The sequence below is a fragment of the Canis lupus genome, chromosome 22, assembly GCF_011100685.1.
Source record: "Canis lupus familiaris isolate Mischka breed German Shepherd chromosome 22, alternate assembly UU_Cfam_GSD_1.0, whole genome shotgun sequence".
NCBI lineage: Eukaryota > Metazoa > Chordata > Mammalia > Carnivora > Canidae > Canis > Canis lupus.
In genome coordinates, this window is record NC_049243.1 from 35,539,722 (window position 1) to 35,561,911 (window position 22,190).

At 33.1% G+C, this 22,190-nt stretch overlaps 1 pseudogene; it reads right to left on the reverse strand.

The window, feature by feature from the left end:
• Positions 1-20,764: 20,764 nt before the first annotated feature.
• LOC100685654 lies at positions 20,765-21,189 on the reverse strand (annotated as a pseudogene).
• Positions 21,190-22,190: the final 1,001 nt, after the last annotated feature.

A 22,190-nucleotide genomic window follows, 5' to 3' on the forward strand; every position in this document is an offset into this window, starting at 1 on the left:
AGCTTCTTTCCAGAACGACGATCTATCTTTTCCTTCAGCTCAGCACACTTGCAAGCAATGTGAGCTGTGTGACAATCCAGCACAGGTGCATATCAGCACTGATTTGGCCTGGATGGATCAGGATAATCACCTGAGCTGTGAAGCCAGCTGCTACCATTGGTGGGTCATTTTTGCTGTCACCAGCCACGTTGCCACGACAAACATCTTTGACAGATACGTTCTTGATATTGAAGCCCACATTGTCCCCAGGAAGAGCCTCACTCAAAGCTTCATGGTGCATTTCAACAGACTTTACTTCAGTTGTAACATTGACTGGAGCAAAGGTGACCACCATACCAGGCTTAAGAACACCAGTCTCCACTCGACCCATTGGGACAGTACCAATACCACCAATTTTGTAGACGTCTTGGAGAGGCAGACGCAAGGGCTTATCAGTTGGACGAGTTGGTGGCAGAATGCAATCCAGGGCTTCAAGCAGTGTGGTTCCGCTGGCATTCCCATCTTTATGGGTGACTTTCCATCCCTTGAACCAAGGCATGTTAGCACTTGGCTCCAGCATGTTGTCACCATTCCAACCAGAAATTGGCACAAATGCTACTGTGTCAGGGTTGTAGCCAATTTTCTTAATGTAGGTGCTGACTTCCTTAACGATTTCCTGGTATCTCTTCTGGCTGTAGGGTGGTTCAGTGGAATCCATTTTGTTAACACCAACAATTAGTTGTTTTACACCCAGTGTGTAAGCCAGAAGGGCATGCTCACGGGTCTGCTCATTCTTGGAGATACCTGCTTCAAATTCACCAACACCAGCAGCAACAATCAGGACAGCATGGTCAGCCTGAGATGTGCCTGTAATCATGTTTTTGATAAAGCCTCTGTGTCCTGGGGCATCAATGATGGTCACATAATACTTGCTGGTCTCGAATTTCCACAGGGAGATATCAGTGGTGATAGCACGTTCATGTTCAGCTTTCAGTTTATCCAAGACCCAGGCATACTTGAAGGAGCCTTTTCCCATCTCAGCAGCCTCCTTCTCAAATTTTTCGATAGTTCTTTTGTCGATCCCACCACATTTGTAGATTAGATGGCCAGTAGTGGTAGACTTGCCCGAATCTACATGTCCAATGACGACGATGTTGATGTGAGTCTTCTCCTTTCCCATTTTGGTTTAGGTTTAGCGGTGGTTTTCACGACACCTGTGTTCTGGCGGCACACCCGTTGCGAAAAAGCTCCCTCATTGATTTAGATGCTCACAACACCTTAGTTCTTGGTATTTCTTCTCATTTAAAATGGTTTCCATTTTGAAACACAGCTGTTCGACTCTGAAATCCTTCTTGTATGATTCTATTAACTTGGAATTTTTCTGTTATCTTTCCAGAATTTGAATTTTATTGGTTCTAATTTGCCTGCCTTTTTTTGACTAACTCAAGTGAGGAATCACAAATTCATTCAGGACTCTCAAAGCACAACCACCTAAAAGTAGCAAGTTGACCAACATCCAGTCCTGATCAACACTAGCATCATTTAATTTGAAGAATCAGGCATTTACAAGAATATCATTGTGTTCATCTGTATCTGTCCAATTTTGCTTAAGTTAATTAGTCCACACTTGGTCTAGTCAACTCAATTTATCTAGGTTACCACATTTGTGGATATTAGAGTCATTTGTAGTATTCCTTTATTATCTATTTGACATACATGAGATCATTACTAATACCCTTCTTTCATTTTTTATATTTGTAATTTTCTACTTCCCTGTTTTCTTGATTAATGTATAAAGAGATTTATCAGTTTTATCAGTCTCTTCAAAAAGTAGGCTGAGTTCATCGATTTTCTATATTGTTTCATCTTTTCAATTTCACTGAGTTTTGTTCTAATTTATTTTTTATTTTATCATGTTTGCTTTATATTTAAGTTGTTCTTCTCTGCTTTCCTAAGGCAGAGGCTTACATTATAGATTTCATAAATTTCTTCTTTTATAATATATGCACTTACTGTTATAAATGTTAATCTCAACAATGCTGTCATAGGATCCCGCAAATTTGACCAAATTTATATTAACTTTTATTCAGTTCAAAATATTTTTATTCCTCTTGGCCTTTTTCATAATTTAAATTGGTCCTAAATAACCAATGTGTTATTTAGAAATTTGTTTTAGAATTTTTTGGATATTTGGAAATTTCCAGCTATCCTTCTGATTTTTATTTCTAATTTAATTCCATTATGATATGAGAATGTGCTGTGTGTAATCTCTATTCCTTTTAAGTTGTATTTTATATCTTAGAATATGATTTAACTTAGTGAATGCTCCATTTAACTTTAAGAAGAATATGTATTTTGCTGGTTGGTGATTGTAGGATTCCTTATATGACAGTGGATCAGGTTCATTGACAATGCTATTCAAGTCAACTATATCTTTACTGATTTTCTGCCAGTTTGATTTGTCAATTACTGAAAGAGGAACATTGAAGTCCTAACTATAATAGACTTATTTATTTCGTCTTACAGTTTTATCGATCTTTGACTTGAGGTTTTAATGGTCTCTTACAAGGCACATTTTTAGGGTTTTGTTTTGTTTTTTTGTTTTTTGAGAATAGGTGTATTCATATTCATGCTGTATCTGTTTTTGTCCCTGATAATTTTCCTTGTTCTGAAGTAGGCTTTGTTTGAAATATGACAACTCTAGCTTCCTTTTGTGTTTTATGGTATTTTTTTCTATTCCTTTACTTTTATTCTATCTGTGTATTTAAAGTGGGTTTCTTATAAACAGTATAGTTGGATTTTTTTTAAAGATTTTATTTATTTATTCATGAAAGGCACAGAGAGAGAGAGAGGCAGAGATATAGGCAGAGAGAGAAGCAGGACCCATGCAGGGAGCTGGATGTGGGACTTGATTTCAGGACTCCAAGATCACACCCTGGGCAGAAGGCAGGCGCTAAACTGCTGAGCCACCCAGGGGTCCAGTATAGTTGGATTTTTAAAACCCTTTCTGACAACCAGTTTTTAGTTGTCTTATTTACTCCTTCTCATTTAAAGATGTTATTGATGTGGTTGGATTAGTATCTACCATGTTTGTAATTGTTTTGTTTAGGACTTTTTTTTTTCCTATTTTTTTCTTCTCCTCTACCCTCCTTCTCCTCCCTCTCTGGTTTTAAGTAACCATTTTTTACGATTCCAATTTATCTCCTCATTTAGAATGTCAATTATATTTCTCTAAAAGGAATTTTAATGGTTGCCCTAAAATTACCATTCTAACTATTCTAAAACCTCTTTGAAATAACACTACTGCTTCATGCATTGTGCAAATAAATTAAGCTATTTGTTTGAATAAAGAACTCATCAGAGTTCTAAAGATAAATTTTATTAAAGTTGATAGTAATTGGTTAGTGTCTCTCATAGCAACATAAAAATGTGCCTGATAGAGAATAATTTTTTTAAAGATTTTATTTATTTATTCATGAGAGACACAGAGACATAGGTAGAGGGAGAAGCAGATTCCTTGCAGGGAGCCTGATATGGGACTCGATCCCAGGATCCTGGGATCATGCCCTGTGTCAAAGGCAGTTGCTCAACCACTGAGTCAGCCAGGCATTCTGAAAATAGTTTTTTAAATGCAAGATTCTTTCTAGTTTTAGAGTACCCACAGAGAAACAAAATAAATTGAAAAAATACAATTTTATATATATATATGGTACATTTAATATATTAATGATGCTAGTTCCACCCAAATTTTGATGTAAAATGAATGCAGCTTTGTTCAACATCCCTATATAAAATGGATAGGGTGAGTTGGAAGAAATGTCTTTCTTACACATGAATGTAAATAATAAATATAGAAGAAACAGTGGAAATATGAAATCATTACTTTCTTGCCATTGATATTGACTCAGTGAAGAGCCCTTAATAATGTTAAAAATAGTGGGTGAAGGCTAGATGATGTATAAGATTATTTTATAGTTCAAAATATCTCCTCAAATTACTTCTTATAATTATAAATTTAAAGAGGAGAAACCTGATGGACACCATATTAATGAAGGGACTAAAGGTTACATCATTAACACAATAAACTAAAATTATGTTTCTTCTGATATAATGCCCAAAGAATGACACAGCATCACTTTTGTCAGAGGATGAGAGAATGCAAGGCTATTTGTTTATAAGGCAGAATGTCACAGCTATTCAGTGAAAGTGTTAATGATAGCAAATAAATCAAAGAATATTCTTAACTGGGGTTTGTGATAATAAACAATGATGAGTGAGATATAGGGGAATATAATAAATGATCTAGGACAAATTCAGAAGATCTCCTTGAACAAGATACTAGCCAATAGGATCCAACAGCACATTAAGAAGATTATTCACCATGACCAGGTAGGATTTATCCCCAGGATGCAAGGCTGGTTCAACACTTGTAAAGCAATCAACATGATATTTCATATCAATAAGAATATTATTCAGCCATTAGAAATGACAAATACCCACCATTTGCTTCAACATGGATGGAACTGGAGGGTGTTATGCTGAGTGAAGTAAGTCAATTGGAGAAGGACAAACATTATATGGTCTCATTCATTTGGGGAATATAAAAAATAGTGAAAGGGAATAAAGGGGAAAGGAGAGAAAATGAGTGGGAAATATCAGTGAGGGTGACAGAACATGAGAGATGCCTAACTCTGGGAAATGAACAAGGGGTAGTGGAAAGGGAGGTGGGCAGGAAGATGGGATGACTGGGTGATGGGCACTGAGGGGGTCACTTGATGGGATGAGCACGGGGTATTATGCTATATGTTGACAAATCGAACTCCAATAAAAAATATACAAAAGGAGATGAAGAAGGAGAAGAAGAAGAAGAAGAAGAAGAAGAAGAAGAAGAAGAAGAAGAAGAAGAAGAAGAAAGATTCTCTCTTTCTCCTCGTCCCTCCCAAAATAAAGAAATAATAAATAAATAAATATTTAAAAAATAATATATACTTAATAAATTAAACTGTATAAAGACAGGGCTCGTCTGTTCTATTTCTTAAGATATGAATTATGTCATTAGTTGGTCAAATACAATGATATCAGCCCCATTATCCTTCTAATAAGAACAGTATTGCTTAGATATGTTGCGCGCCCTGCGGAAACACGATCATAGTCCTGAGGATAAGGGGATGAGGAAAATAAAAGAAAAGTAAAGAGATGGGGACAGGAGGGACACAGTGGATGATGTCCAAGCAGTGCCAGCTTTATTCAAGGTTTTACAACATTTTATAGCATAAGCAAAACAAAGCCAAGAAGGTGTTTATTTTTAGCAGGTTTGTGAAACCCTCCAAAGTTCCCCTTTCTCAGCATGCAAGACAGACTCACAGGTGCCAGAAGACCTTGGTAAATAGATAAGCTTGTTGCTCCAGATGTGCATACTTCAAAGGAATATTAGGTATGGTAAACAGACCAGCAAGGACAGACAGACTCTTATTTACATTTATGACCAGGCCAGAATAAGTTGTATCTATTTTGTTATGTGGGCGATCACGTACAAGTGAGCCCTGAGAACCATTGCTCAAGCCCTTTCTCAAGCGTCTACCAACTATTCACCCTTTAGGCTCCCGAGGCTTTTGAGTGAATGAGGGATGCAAGTCCGGGTCTGGTTTGGTTCAGTTACTCCAGTTAGTTCGTGGTCGCCCACATAGATAAACATGACTGTCAGTATTATGCTGAGTGAAATAAGTCAATTGGAGAAGGGGAAACATTATATGGTCTCATTCATTTGAGGAATATAAATAATAGTGAAAGGAAATAGAAGGGAAAGGAGAAGAAATGGGTAGGAAATATCAGAGAGGGAGACAGAACATGAAGACTCCTAACTCTGAGAAATGAACTAGGGGTGTTGGAAGGGGAGGAGGGCGGGGGTGAGGGTGAATGGGTGACGGGCACTGAGGGGGGCAATTGACGGGATGTGCAACTGGGTATTATTCTGTATGTTGGCAAATTGAACACCAATAAAAAATAAATTTATTATTAAAAAAAGATAAATCTAATACAAGTGGAATATCAGCCATATTAATAGTGTCAGAATAATGTAGGGTATAGCCTTGGACATTAATCTGTGAATAATATTGGAAAATATCCCCTAAGTAGAGAAGGACAGTTATTCTGATTGAAAGGTTATCAGGTGTCCTAACTGGTAGCCTACAGCAATTTGTATGTGTGTTTTATGTCCTTGGATCTGCTGACCATATCATGAACTTAGGTGGAAATACAGAAAGGTCGAATAATCTATTTTCTTGTTTCTTCTTCTGAGATAAAATAATGGACACTTTTGCTAGTGGTATATGTTAACAGTTAATCTGGGATAAAGAAACTTATATCAGGAGACCAGTGTGCAGAGCTTAAGTGTGCACTGTCTCCTCCGTGTCTCTCTCTCTCTCTCACACACACACACTCACATGCACACATATAAAATGATATTTCAAATGATACATTTGATTCATTGAGACAGATCATTCATAATTAATCATTTGAGGAGTGCCTGGGTGGCTCGGTCAGTTTCTGCTCAGGCCATGATCTCCGGGTCCTGGGATGGAGCCTGCCTTGGACTCCATGCTTAGCAGGGAGTCTGTTTCTCCCTCTCCCTCTCCTCTGCCCCTTCCCCTGCTTGTGCTCTCTCTCTCTCTCTCCCTCTCTCAAATAAAGAAATAAAATATATTTTTTAAAAAGTAATCATTTTTTTAAAAGATTTATTTACTTATTCATCCAGAGAGAGCGAAGAGAGAGGCAGAGACACAGGCAGAGGGAGAAGCAAGCAGGCTGCATGCAGGAAGCCCGATGTGGGACTCGATCCCGGGTCTCTAGGATCACACCCCGGGCTGCAGGCGGCGCCAAACCGCTGCACCACCAGGGCTGCCCCAAAAGTAATCATTTTAATTCAGGTATTTTCTTTTGTTTATTTGGGAGTAAACATGCTACATCACTGACAAATTATGAATACAGATAATATACATGTCTATATATTATATATGACACTTCTGAGATAAATTTTACACACACACACAGTTATTTATGATAGGGAAGAAGGATTCTGTTTTTAACTTTGAATCCTTGTAAAAACAAAATTGTCATGCTTTCACCCATAGTCATTTTAAAAAAAATATATTCCTGGCTCCTAAAATCGGAAATTTAGGACCATTGGCATTGATAGGATGTCCTTCCTTGAATAAACCAAAATTAAATAAATTACAAACTAAAATTTCTAGTTCGGCTAAAACTAATGAAAATATATCATTTAAATATCATTGTGGAAAATGTTCTTACAATGTATTTTGAAGCAATCATTTTGATAATATTTTTATTTCTATTTTCCTATCTCTACTAGAATCCACATGTGTCTGTCATATTTACCACTCCATTCTTACTGATGATGATGAATGAAAGTGATAAATTAATGGTTATAGGAGCGAATCAGCATACAGAGTGAATCTACCTTGGAGCTCCTGGCTACCTCAGTTAGTAGCGCTTGTAACTCTTAATCTCTGGGTTGTGAGTTTGAGCCTTGGGTGTAGATATTGGTTAAAAGTAAAATTAAAACACAGGCATACACAAAGCAAAAACTTCCATGATATTTTGTTCAAGGAAGACTGTATTAAATATTATTTTTGTGTCAATATTGGCTTGAATTCCTTATAATAGTTATTTATTATCTCTAATGTATCAGCAATTATGTATTTAGAAATAATGGTAAATGATACAGGCAAGGACTATGGAACCCATGAAACATTACAGTTTAAGAAAGCAGGAAAAGCTTTCAGAAATAAGTAAACTATTAGATCCACATTTAAAAGCAGGAGAATTTCATCTAAAGTGCATAGTCAGATTATGAATAGTGGTTTGGGTGGTCCAGGGGGTGTTGGAGGGATGAAGAATGAAGATGTTTGTAGAAGAAGGAAAAGATGCATCAATTCTTGTATTAGAAAGAACTTTGGTACAGTCTAGGAACAGAAAAAAAGGTTCATGTTGTATGTGGAAAAGTGGCACACAAGTGGTCAAAATTGGGAATAAGCCACAGAGAAGTTTTATCTATTTCAGAAATAGACTCACTCAGTCACACATTCATAAACTTGAAAACATATCTATAACAAATTATAAAACACTGTCTTAATTATGATATCAAGCACCAGGCTTGGAATAATTTCCATAATTTGCTTTAATTTTCTTTGCTGTGGCAATCAATTTTTTATGGATTTTAAAAATGCAGATATTATTGAAGTTACCACTCAATGCAGAAACAAAAGTTGCCACTAGCTAAATTTTGTATATTTGACTTGGGTATTTAGTTGATATGACATGTAAGTCAAATATTTGCTTCTTTGTTAGAAACCCACATTACAAGCTGATATGTATGCAATTTGTTATGTATGTGGGAAGTGAGCCGTCTATAGAATTCCATTGTTGGACAAAATTTAGATTACCAAAAATAATAAATAATAGACAACCTATATCTATGGATTGTTATATTTGGTTTATATTTGAGTTATTTTTTCTCTGAATATTCCATTGTGGTATTCTAGTGACTATTTGGAAAACTGATCATATTATATTATGCAATCATTTTGATAAAATTTGATGATTATGCTACATATAAATATTAAAGTTTAATTTGAAATTATAATTCATTTTTATTACTGTTAGACTTAATATATAAAAAGAGAAAGTATTTATCCCTTGCTTTAATTCTTGTTTTAAAAAAGTTATTCATAAAATTAATAGTCCTAAAGAAAAATCAACCTATGTCACTTAATCATATTATTTTTTATTATTGAACAATAATTGACATACAAAAAGCTGCATTTTTTTAATGTACAAAACCTAATGTGTTGGAACCATGTAACCCTATCACCACAATATCTATGACATAATCCATCCCATTCAACAGTTTCCTTCTGTCCTCTTATTTAGTATTGTTTGGGTAGGGGGCAGGTAAGACCATTTAACAGAGTATACACCCAATTACTGTAATTTTAAGTATATAATATGGTGCAGATAACTACAGATACTATGCTATACAGTAGGTTTCTAGGGCTATTCATTATGTACAGTTGAAATTTTGTATGCTTTGACTTTACTACCTCCCTATTTCATATCCCTTCATCCCCAGTTTTTGGTAACCACCATTCTAATCTATGCTTCCATAAACTTGACTATTTTAGATTCCTCATGTAAGTGGCATCATGTAGTATTTTCCCTATATGTCTGATTTACTTACTTAATATAATGTTTTCTAGGTTCACCCACATTTTCACAAATGGCAAGATTTACTTCTATATTAGGGCTTAATAATACTGCATAGTATATGTGTACCACATTTTCGTTATTCAATCAGTTGGTGTACATTTGGGTTACTTCCATACCTTGACTGAGTAATACTGCTAACATCATAACTGATGGTATACATCATAACTGATAGTATAAAACTGAACGTTTTTCCTGTGAGTTTCAGAACAAGGCAAAGATGACTATTCTCATCACTTCTACTCGACATTGTACTGGAAATCCTAGACAAAATGATTAGGTAAGAAAAAGAAATAACAGGCATCTAGTTGGAAGGAACAAGTGAAATTATCTCTGAAGATGAATATGGTTGTTTATATAGAAAATTCTAAGGGCTACACACACATAACACACACACACAGACTTTTAGAATTACTCATCAAAATCAGTAAAGTTGCAGGATACAAAATCAATATGCAAAATTCAGTTGCATTTCTACACAGTAACAACAAATTCTCCAAATGGGAAATCAAGAAAACAGTCCCATTTTACATTAAAATAAAATACTTGTTATTAGCTTAACCAAAAAGATGAAAGATTTATATAATGAAAACTACAAATCATGGATGAAAGAAATTAAAGACACAAATAAATAGAAAGACATCACATGTTCTTGGATTGGAAGGATTAATATTGTTTAAATTTCCATAAACCCACACATACACAACCAGTCTTCAACAAAGGTGCCAATAATGCTTAATGGTGAAAGGATAATCTCTTCAATAAATGGATATCCATATGCAAAAGAATTAAATTGGATCATTATTTTAAATCATGCACAAAAATCAATTCAAATGGTTTAAAGGCTTAAATTTAAGGCCTGAAAACAAAATTCCTAGAAGAGAACATTGGGAAAGTCCTTTTGATACTGGTGTTGGCAATTACTTATTGAATATAGCACGAAGGACACAGAAAAAGAAAGCAAAAACAAGTATAATATAAAATCAGAAAAAGCAATGCTATTTTATCTTAATACTGTTCAGTGAGAAGAAATGATAGGAACAAAGTATATTCCTAAGATTTTATTTATTTTACCTTATTTTAAAATGATTTCACACACCAGCTACTATTAGTATATCTAAATGCAAAAGAACTAGAAATCTTATTTTAAATTTTTACAATATTTTTATGTTAATAAATTCGCAAAGAAAATGATAATGTGATAATATCTACAATATAAAAAAGAGGAAACTAGAAATAAAGGTAATGTGATACAGTGAAAAGAAGCAAAGTAACTGTTCTAATAGCACAATTTCCAAATGTACCTCCATTATCATTTCAAACAATATACTCTAAGGGACACTTCCAGATCTATTTCACTTACTTCTTAAGAAATTTACCTTCTTGGGGCAGCCTGGGTGGCTCAGAGGTTCAACGCTGCCTTTAGCCCCGGGTGTGATCCTGGAGACCTGGGATTGAGACCCAAGTCAGGCTCTGCATGGAGCCTGCTTCTCTGTGTCTCTGCCTCTCTCTCTCTTTCTGTGTCTCTCATGACTAAATAAATAAAATGTTAAAAAAATTTGCCTTCTTATGTATATTGAGATTTTTTCAGTTTTTGTAACAGCAGACCTAATTATACTGATTACAGCAAACAAATTGAAAATTAAAGGAATTTAGTTTTCATGATTAAAAAGTTCAGTTGGTACTTAAGCTGTCAGTTGGGTAAAAAACAAAAAACAAAACAAACAAAAAAAACAACACCAAGAACCTGCTTGAGAAAAGTATTCCAGTTCCTCGTTGATAAAAGAAAAGAATATCAGAATCTGGCTTATGCACTCATGGTGAGGTCTAAATGAGGTTTAAATAACTTAGTTGTTTAGGAGATTATCAGGAACATAAAAGTTCTGTGTACTTACTAATTAAGTAGTGACTGCAATATGTGATTTCATATTCTCATCTACCTAAATAAATTTGCCACACAATGTTATTTGATATAACATCCAAAACATGTAATACTTTAGAGTAATTTTAATGAACTAGGATCCACAGTAAGAACTGTGGCACATTACTGATTGAAATATCAAAAAATCCTTGGGCAGCCCGGGTGGCTCAGAGGTTTAACACTGCCTTCAGCCTAGGGTGTGATCCTGGAGACCTGGGATCAAGTCCCACATTGGGCTTCCTGCATGGAGTCTGCTTCTCCCTCTGCCTTGTGTCTCTGCCTCTCTCTCTCTCTCTGTGTCTCTCATGAATAAATAAATAAAATCTTAAAAAAAAGAAATATCAAAAAATCCAATTAAATAAGATATAACATATTTATTAATTTGAAATAAAGATATTGTTTAAATGATAAAGTTCCTCAAATTTATCTATAGATTTAACATAATCTAAAGTCCAGCAGACATTTTATAGCAATTAGCAAACTGAGTATGACATTTATGATCAACAAAATTTTTGCTATGTAGAAAAAAGCTGAAGGTTATACACTGATTTCAAGACATGTTCTAAATCCAAGCTAATCAAATCAATGTGGTATTTGCGTGAGGTAGAAACATGGAACAGCATACAGAGTACATAAATTGACCCACATATATATGATAAATTGATTTTCGGTAAATATCACCTGCAAATCTATGGGAAAGAATAGTCTTAAGAAAAAATATTTTAAAAATTTAATCCCTAGCTTATACTGTACACAAAAAAGATATTAAAATGGATCATAAAAAAAAAAAAGCAAAAAAAAAAAATAAAATGGATCATAGAACTAACATAAATGCAGAAACTACAACATTTCTAAAAGAAAAGAAAAGAGAAAATACTTGTTAACTTAGGGTGAGTTAAAGTTTTTTAATAGGACAAAAAAGTACATTTAATTGACATTACAGCATTCTGCTCTTCAAAAATCTTTCTTAAGAAATAGTAGTGAATCACAAGGTGGAAGAAAACATGTGTACTATAAATATCTCACCAATTTTTATTTCCAGACTACATTAAGAATGTAAAACTCACAGGAATACAACACAATTAAAAAAATAAATATGTCACAAAAAGAAGGAAAACAAATGGACAATAAGTTTATGGAAAGATTCTCAGAGTCAGTAGTCATCAAATACATGTAAAATAAAATTATAATTGCATAACACATTACATCCACCATTAGAATGACTAAAATTTTAAAAACTGTTGATGTCAAATTTGCCAAAAATCTTGAGCAATTGGAACTCTCATATATTCTCTGTGGATATATAAATTCGCACAACCACTTATGAAAATAAGTTGCCATTTTGTTACAGAATTAAATGTATTTAGCATACAAATCCAATTCTGGTATTTTACTCAATCTATGTCCATAATAAGGCATATATGTAAATATCCATAGTGGCTTTATTCATAACATCCAGAAACTGGAAACAGTCGATATACATTTGAATAAACATATTTGATATAATCATATAATGTAACAGTACTTAACAATAAAATGAACTAAGACTTTCCACCTTCCACAATACATATGAATATGAAAATTTTTGATTAGTGAATGAAGCCAGATACAAAATATATATATTTTATATATATGTATACTGTATTATTCAATTCATGTAAAGTTCTAGAACAGACAAATCTATTCTATGGACCTAAAAATCATATTAACAGTTGCCAGGATAGTGGGGTGAGAGTATTTATATATAAAGGAGGTCCAGGGAATTTTCTGAGATTATGAATATCTATTGCATCATAAATGTGGTATTGGTTACATATAGTATATTTTGTCAAAAATCAATGAACTATTTACTAAAAATTTTATCATATGGAATTTATAGCTCAATAAGATGACTAAAATATTAGGGTCTAAGGAGAAAAATTAATTGAAAGTGTTGTTAATTTCATATTCTCTAACCATGAAATACAACCTGAAAGAAACTGGCTGGCATTTTTGTAAAAAAGAAAAAAATATTTATAAAAGAAAAACACACAAAAAAAATACCCTTCAGAAAAGTAGCAACACTCATTCAGGACAAGTATGGCTAAGAAATTGATTAATGTATGTTCATGTGTTCCAGGAATAATTATTTTGTTTACCTGTTAATATTTAGGTACTCAAAATAAAAAGGTAGTTGTTGATGTTGTTCTCTAAGAATATATATATTTGAAATAATTTTGTTTATGCAAAAAGGATGATTTAAATGCCCATTAATATAATCAAACTGTTTTAGTCTAATGTAATTTTAACTATTTTAGCATTTTTGTCACTGAAAATTTGCAGATTTCCATAGTAAATAAAACTGTCATTCTCTCTCTGAGTAGATAAGGTTAAATCATTCTCATAATCTACCGTGTCTTTCACTTTCTTCAAACCTACCCTCTCTTCAAAATCTTATTGGTAGGTATGTGACATCATAACCCTCATATTTATAGTCAGATTCTTGAACAACTTCAAAGGCTTCTATTTCTCTTAATATTTTGAATAAGTACTAATCAATCTCCAAAAAAAATCCATGTATTTTGTTTCTTATATTACTACACTACTTGTATAGCAAAGGGCCACATCATCTGTAATTCGAATAATTTAAATTTGGTCTTTACAAATCTACCCAGCCCTAGTCACACATTATCAAAGTTTGTGAACTTTTATTTTTTCCTTAACACTCTAAGAATGATATCTAATCCCACTTCTAAGACATATAATATTTTTATTAGAGAAAAACTCTATTATCATTTTTAGGAGCTTGGCAATATTGCAGACATTGTGGAATGCTGAGCTTCTTAGAAGCTATGCGATTTTAAGAAAGCTTTTTAACTACTTATTTGATTTAGGAAAGTGAAAATTATTGCTAAGAATAGTTTTCCTTGAATGGTTGGGATAAAGCCTTTGAGGTCTATGGATTATTTTAATATATACATGTACCCAGTATCTTACACTCTGAATATCACTGTAAATGCAAAGTGAATAAAAAAGGATAAAATACAAGTTGAATAAGTAGTCCATTAAAAGTAAAATCAGGAGCACCTGAGTGGCTCAGTTGGTTAGGCATCTGGTTCTTGATCTCAGCTCAGATTTTGATCTTGGGGTCATGGGTTCAAGCCCCATGTTAAGACTCCATGCTGGACGTTGAATCCACTTAAAAAAAATAGTGACTTTATTTCAAAGATGTACTAGTATAGCCTTTATATCAAAAGATCACATGATAAAGCAAAATTTGATATATTTATATTCATATTCATTATGATGCCTTCATCAATGCATAGTACGTTATTTGTTCTTAAGATTTTATTTTTTTATTTTTATTTTTTTTAAAGATTTCATTTATTTATTCATGAAAGACAGGAGTGAGAGAGAGAGAGAAAGAGAGAGAGAGAGGCCGAGACATAGGCAGAGGGAGAAGCAGGCTCCATGCAGGAAGCCTGACATGGGACTCGATCTGGGTCTCCAGGATCACACCCTGGGCCAAAGGCAGGCACCAAACCACTGAGGCACCCAGGGATTCCCTGTTCTTTAAGATTTTAGGAGAAAATCTCTATGAAAACTGATGCTATACTGCAAATCTCACCTAAAAATGAATATTCTTTCCATTTTATGTCTAAATTAAACTATTTCTATTTACAAGCCTTCCGATAGGTCCACAAAATATTTCTATTGTCTTATTATAGGAAACATAGGATAGAAATAAAATTATCAGCTAGGCACTAAATATATAAACTCAAGACTAGACTAACATTAAATTAGTGATTGAAAGCCAGTGATTTTCTTTTGAGTTTCTTTTCCCTATTAGCAAAATTTATTTTTAGTACTGGAATATAGAGTTGTTAAGAACTTAAAATTTCTTTAACGTGCGGCACTATAGTCAGTACAAATGACTATTTGAGTTTTTTAATATATAATTATATTATCAAGCTATTGTAAATAATATTTTCTACTTGGTATCCATAGTAACTCTAGAGATCTGGAAAGATCTATATTCATTTAATGGAAAACAAGCATATTGGCTGACTCTTGGAGCAATACATGTGGTATTTTAATAGGACTTTAATAGCATATTTATCTTCTTCATGATAGGTTAAATTAAATAGATAAAGATTTGAAATCCAAAGCACAGACCTTTAAAATAACAAATTTATATTCAGGACAGAGACAGGAAATCTTGCTTGCTATTATTTTCCAACTCTCTACATTTCCAATGAGAAACTGCTGCTGAATTCGATACCTTGAAGTAGGAGCATTTCTGAACATATAAATGCACCAAAACCAAAGAAAGCCAAACAAAACCCCAGCAATTTGACATAGAGACCATTAGATGTTATTTCTTAAGTACAATAATATCAGAAAAATAGTTTTCAGATTAAGTATTGTCTGATAGCAAAGATACAATTTCAAGCAGTAAGTACATGGGAGAAGACAAGGCCAATGACTCAGCTGTAATTACAGTTTTACAACTTGTTTTCTGTGTGAAATTTGTTCAAGGCTTTGGTAGGACCATATCCAGTTTTACATAGCATTCAAGTAAACCAATGATTTTAGGTGAGATGATAGGACTGTAAACCACATAAAAATAAGACTAATTCTTATATCTGTATATACCTTAATGAGAGAAACATTTTCAGGAAAACTAGGTTGAATTCTTCAGTGACTGCTCAATATAAATTCACATTTTAATTCCATTCTACCTTTATTTTAATCTCTTAATACATTTTCTCATCTTATTGGTAAATAAAATAGAGGCATAAAAGCAGTGAAGAATTGTCTCATCATTCTTAGTTTAATCAAATTGTAGGTAGGAATTAAAACATTTTTAAAAGTACACTTAAGAAAGCCACATTGAGTCAGTGAGTTGGTAGTTGATTATTAACCAATACCTGCCTGATGGCAAGAGAGGGTTGGCTTTTATAAGACTTAAAGTAATAATAAATAGATAATTATTGAGGATTTGCTATATGATAAGCCCCTTGCTGGGTATTTAGGCATTGCATATGCATTACCTGGTCATTCCTTAGAATTCTATGAACTATACACTATTTTATCCTCATTTTATGAAAGCATGGAGAAGTTCTTAAATTGTCTGTTATTGGGGCACCTGGGTGGCTCAGAGGTTGAGCATCTGCCTTTGGCTCAGGTCGTGATCCTGGGGTCCTCGGATCAAGTCTTGCATCAGGCTCCCCCTGGAGAGCCTGCTTCTCCCTCTGCCTATGTCTCTGCCTCTCTCTCCATGTTTCTCATGAATAAATAAAATCTCTAAAATAACTAAATTGTCTGTTATTACCATAGCTAATGCATTATAAGCATTAAACTACCTAGTTAAATGTACTACAATGTATATGCATTAATAAAAAAGGAGGATTTGCATGTATGAATACATTGATGGGCTTTTTAATTTTTCCATCCATTGGAACTAAGAAAGAAAGAATACAATGGGCATGCACATTTCCCCCGCACATAATTGTTCAACATAGAATCAATTCTAATGTGAAAATGGGATTGTTTTCTGGTTTTTCTGTTCTGAATGTCAATTATTAAAATGTAGCCTTAAAAAGCTTTCTGTAATGTTATATTGAGTACTTATAATAAAGGAGGATAAAAATCTGTTTAGCCCAGTAATATTCCAAAAAGCGCTACCAAAGAAACCCAAAATAGGCTACGTTAGCTCCTTGCTAAAACTTTGTGGCCCAAGGTTCCCACAAATCTCAAATGAAGATTACTGGCAGAACTTGATGTTAAGTTAAATTAGGATATTGTCTATTCCCTGAAGAGGTATTTTGTGTTTTCTCTCTGTCTCTCTCTCTTGCTTTCTTTCTCTTTCCCTGGAACACACAGTATCAATATGTATTCTAGCTTTTACTATTTTCACCTGACATTCTGCACATTACAGCGTGCATTTTTGCTTGTCAAGTTTTAATGTCACTTGATACTTGTACATGCTTCATAAAAAATGAAAGAAATTAGACTTTATTCATCCCTCCTGATTTATGTTATTTTGACCTATATTTAATTATACTATATTGTGATTTACACAGTGATTTCCAGTTAGACTTACTCTTTTCAATGTTTTTGTTCCTCTCAGCATCTCTAAGTTTCCATATTCTATCACTCTGTCTGAAAAATCACCTCAGTAAAAATCAGTCTTGCTAGACCAATTTCCTTCTGTCTTATTCATTTGACAATGCTCTATTTTGTCTCATATTGAATAATATTTTTACTTAATAGAGAATGTAAAGTTGGAATTATTTTCTTGTAGGATTATGAATATACTATTTTATTGATTTCTAGCAACCATTGTTTTTTTGGAGAACTCTGAGAGTAAAGTAAGTAATTTCTATAATTTCTCAAGATTCCTTAAGATTTTCTCATCCTTACTTTCTAGCAATTTTATTATGATGCTTCTGAGTAGGTGTTTTATTTTGAATTTTGTTGCTCAATGTTTGTAAGACTCTGAATCTGTGGATTCATATCTTCAGCAGTTCAGTAACATTATTAGTCATTATATCTTTAGATGTTCTGCTTCATCCACACCTTTCTTTTTGGTACTTTTAAGTGGTAGTTATAGTACTATGGCTCTTCAAGGGACTTATTCCATAAAATGTACCTTATAATTTATTTGTGCTGCCATATGATTTTGAACAAAATAATAATATAATAAAGTCCTACTTCTGGCTTATTCATGTTTAAATCATTTTTAAACTTATCATTTTCCACAAGTATATTTTAGAAAAAAAAAATGCCCCCCACCGCAGTTACTCTTCTCCCAAGCTAAGGTAACAAGGAAATGATAAAAAAAGAATCATAAAAATACAAATGTGGTCATTGAAATAGTAGATATTTTATGCACTGGAAATAATTCAGAAAATAAAATAGACATGTATTTTGCAGAAAAGATGTAAATATATGCCTATTTCACACTAAGCTATATTTTGTTTCATTTTTTCATGAAACTAAAAAAATGAAAACAATCAAGGTTTTATTTATATGTGTATTTTTAAAGGAGAAATATTTGCAGATTCAATACACTTGCTTAAGCGCCTATTGTACAGAAGCACTGTGCCAGGTGTTAACCATAATTTTTATATCTTTCACATTTCATTTCAGTTACTTTCATAAGTCTCAAGGAAAACATAGGAAGTACACTTTAAAAGGTTTCTTGTGTTCTTTATACTATCAAAATAAATTATAGCAGCAAGAGGCAAGCCAATTTCTACCCTCCAGTTAAAGAGATAGCCACTCTGTTGCATTTATCTATACTCATAGCAAACTCTCTCAATCTCTCTTTCTCTTGTATATATATATATATATATATATATATATATATATATATATACACACACACACACACCTACAGTGTATATATATATATATATATATATATATATATACACACACACACTGTAGGTAGGAATTAAATATATATGTATTTATATATAAATATATATGTGTGTGTGTATAAAGAGAGTTTTTCTGGGGGGCTTTATCTTTTTTTTTTTTTTTTTGCAGTTATATGAGCAGTGCAAGTCTGCTCATAAGAAAATAACAACTTGAGAAGCCTAGATGGCTCAAAGATTTGCCTTTGGCTTAGGGTGTGATCCTGGAGTACCGGAATCGAGTCCCATGTCAGGCTCCCTGCATGGAGCCTGCTTCTCCCTCTGCCTGGATCTCTGCCTCTCTCTCTGTGTCTCTCATAAATAAATAAATAAATAAATAAATAAATAAATAAATACATACATAAATACATAAATACATAATAAATAAATAAATAAATAAAATCTTAAAAAAATAACAACTTACCTAATATCCTTCAATAATTCTATTCTGTCTCTAGTTGTTTAATTCAGAAACAATTTGTTATTTTTAATACTTTCTGGTTTTTGGGAAAACCAAAACAATGGTTACATTACTATCAATTTCCCTATTATTCTCTGTAAACAAAGTATTCGGGTTATGTGCCCATTAGATGATATCTTGAATAGATATTTTTCCAAAGAAGACATAAAACTGGTGAATAGGTACATGAAAAGATGCTCAACATTACTAGTAATCAGTGAAATGAAAATCAAAACCACCATGAGCTATCTCCTCACACCTGTTGAAATAACTATTATCAAAACAAACATACACATACAAACCCTTTAGAGCCAATAATCGAAAAACAACAACTGTTGGCAAGGACATGAAGAAATTAGAACTCTCATTCACTGCTGGTGGCAATGTAAATTGGTACAGCCACATGAAAACAATATGAAGATTCCCCCAAAATTAAAAAAGGAAGCTACCATATGATCTAGCAATTCTGTATCAAGTTATATATGCAAAGGAACTGAGGTCAAGTTCTTGAAGAGTTATCTGCACCCCCATGTTTGTTGCAGCATTATTCACAATAGCCAAGGCCTGGAAACAACCTAAGTGCCCATCAGCAGATGAATGCATAAAGAAGATATGAAATATATTTTATTGAAAAAAATATTATTTAGCCATAAAAAAGAAGGAAATTCTGCCACTCGCAACAATACAGATGGACCTTGGGAATATTATACTAAGTGAAATAAGTCAAATACCATTTGATCCCATTATTATGTGGAATCTAAAAATTACCAAAGTCATTGAAACAGAATTGGTGGTTGCCAGAGGTGGGGTTGGGGGAATGTGTGAAGGTTGTCAAAGGCACAAACTTACATTTATAAGATGAGTTCTTAGGATATGATATACAGCATGGTGACTATAATTATAGATGTAAACTAAAAAATTGATTACTTTGCAATATACACATATATCAAATCATATGTGATACACCTTAAGCTAATACATAACTATTTTTTAACATATAACTAATGTTATCAGTTAATTTTATCTTAACCAAACTGAAAAGAAAGAAAATGTGGTATATACATGCAATGAAATATTATTCAACCTTAAAAGAGAGAGAGAGAGAGAGATCTTGCCCCATGCAATGATATGATTAATATAGAGGACATTATACTAAGTGAAATCAGCCAGTCAAATATCACGTGATTTCATTTATGTGAAGTATCTAAAATAGTAAAGCTCATAGAAACAGAGAGTACAATGGTGGTTACTAGGGGCGGGGAAGAGGAGGAAAGGAAGTTGCTAAAGTTTGAGTTATGCAAGATGGACAGGTTCTAGAGATCTGCTGTACAACATTGTGCTTGTGGTTAACAATGTTTTGTGTACTGAAAAGTTTGTTAAAAAGGGTAGATGTTAATTCTCATGTTAATTCTTACCACCATAAAAAAATACAACATTTAATAAGACATATTTTAGTGGTTTGCATTTTTCTGTGTTGCCCCTTGGGTAATTGCCTTATGTGCAAGATATACTACCAGATATAAATTAAAATTTAAAAAAATTATTGGTAAAATGCTAGATTTTTGGGAAAATAAAGATGGGTAGTTCTTTTGTTTTCATGAAAAGACATTTTATTATTATTTTGCTATGTAACATATTAGTGAATATACTCAATTGCATTTGCTCAAATGGCCAATGAGACACAAGATAACATCTTTCTGATTCCTGAAAACCTCAATATCATCTGTCTTTTGGAGAATCCAATTTCTTTAGAGTTCTATGATATTGTCCACATTGATACCAGTGGTTCTTAGTGGTAAGGTACATTTTTGCTAAGTTGTTTTATCATGAGTCCTCATTCAATATGTTCATTTTTTTTCTTCTAATCGGTTTGCAGTACTTGATCATGTGTTTCTTCATTATTATGCACAAGATCTGACCAAGGGATAAGTTGTGTATATTCGTATGGAATTTCCACAGAAGGATGGTAGCATACTGTCCTCCTGCCATCAGATATCAAAGCAAGTTCTACTTTGCAATTAGTCATCTGGAAGAGAATATGTAGATTTATGACAAAGACAATATAAAGCTCTGTTTTGAGTTGGAAATAAATGCTTCCAAATAGTTCTGTTTGATATCACCCATTTTACTGCTGCTAATGCCATGGTAAATCAAACAAAATGCTTATCAGGTGGTGGGAAAGAAAATTCAAAGAGAACTTGCTTTTAAAATCTGTGTCTAGTCATACCTATTTTCTTTTTTTTCCTTTTTTTTAAAGATTTTATTTATTTATTCATGAGAGACACACAGAGAGAGGCAGAGACATAGGCAAAGGCAGAAGCAGGCTCCCTGCTAGGAGCCTGACGAGGAACTCGATCTCAGGATCCCAGGATCATGACCTGAGCCAAAGGCAGACATTCAATATCTGAGCCACCCAGGCATCCCTAGACATTCCTATTTTCATCCCTTGACAGCCACTCACCATAAGCCTACTCCTACCTCAATCTTGATGACTAATATGTTTTGGGCAACACTAAAGGAGCAAAACGCTTAACTACTCAAAGCTAAGGTAAGTTATAATTTTTATCCATTTAGTGTTTAGAGTTTTGAAAAGAGAATGTAATTATTAAGAATTTATGCAAATGATTGGTATTTGGAATATTTGTGAAAATATGAGAGAAAACTGTGTTTGAGACATTAAGCTAAGCATTGTCAATAGTTATAGCTGTTATTTTTAAAAGCTTAAGCAAATGGGACTTGTACTAATCAAAATGTTTCATCTTGTGTTTTGTATATTCCATTCAGAATTCTTTTGAAAGGATCCATGGAAACATTTCTTTGACCACTTAATGCATATTTTTTCCTATAATTTATGAAATAAAATAAAATAATTTCCATATATTAATATGGTAATTTGAACAGCTTTGGTAGCTGAAAAATTAATTCAGGAAATAGAAACTGCAGAAGATAATATTGAATCAGAGAACTGAAATAATTTCCTTCCTTATTTCTACTCCATTTTTTTCATAATTAACATAATTTTATAATACAATATAAATATTTGATCAACCTCATTTCTCTATATGCCTAAGAGTTTTCTCTATTCTAAGTAATAGTCTTCAAACCCTATTTATAATCTCAGACTATCTCCTAGCCTCAGCCAAAG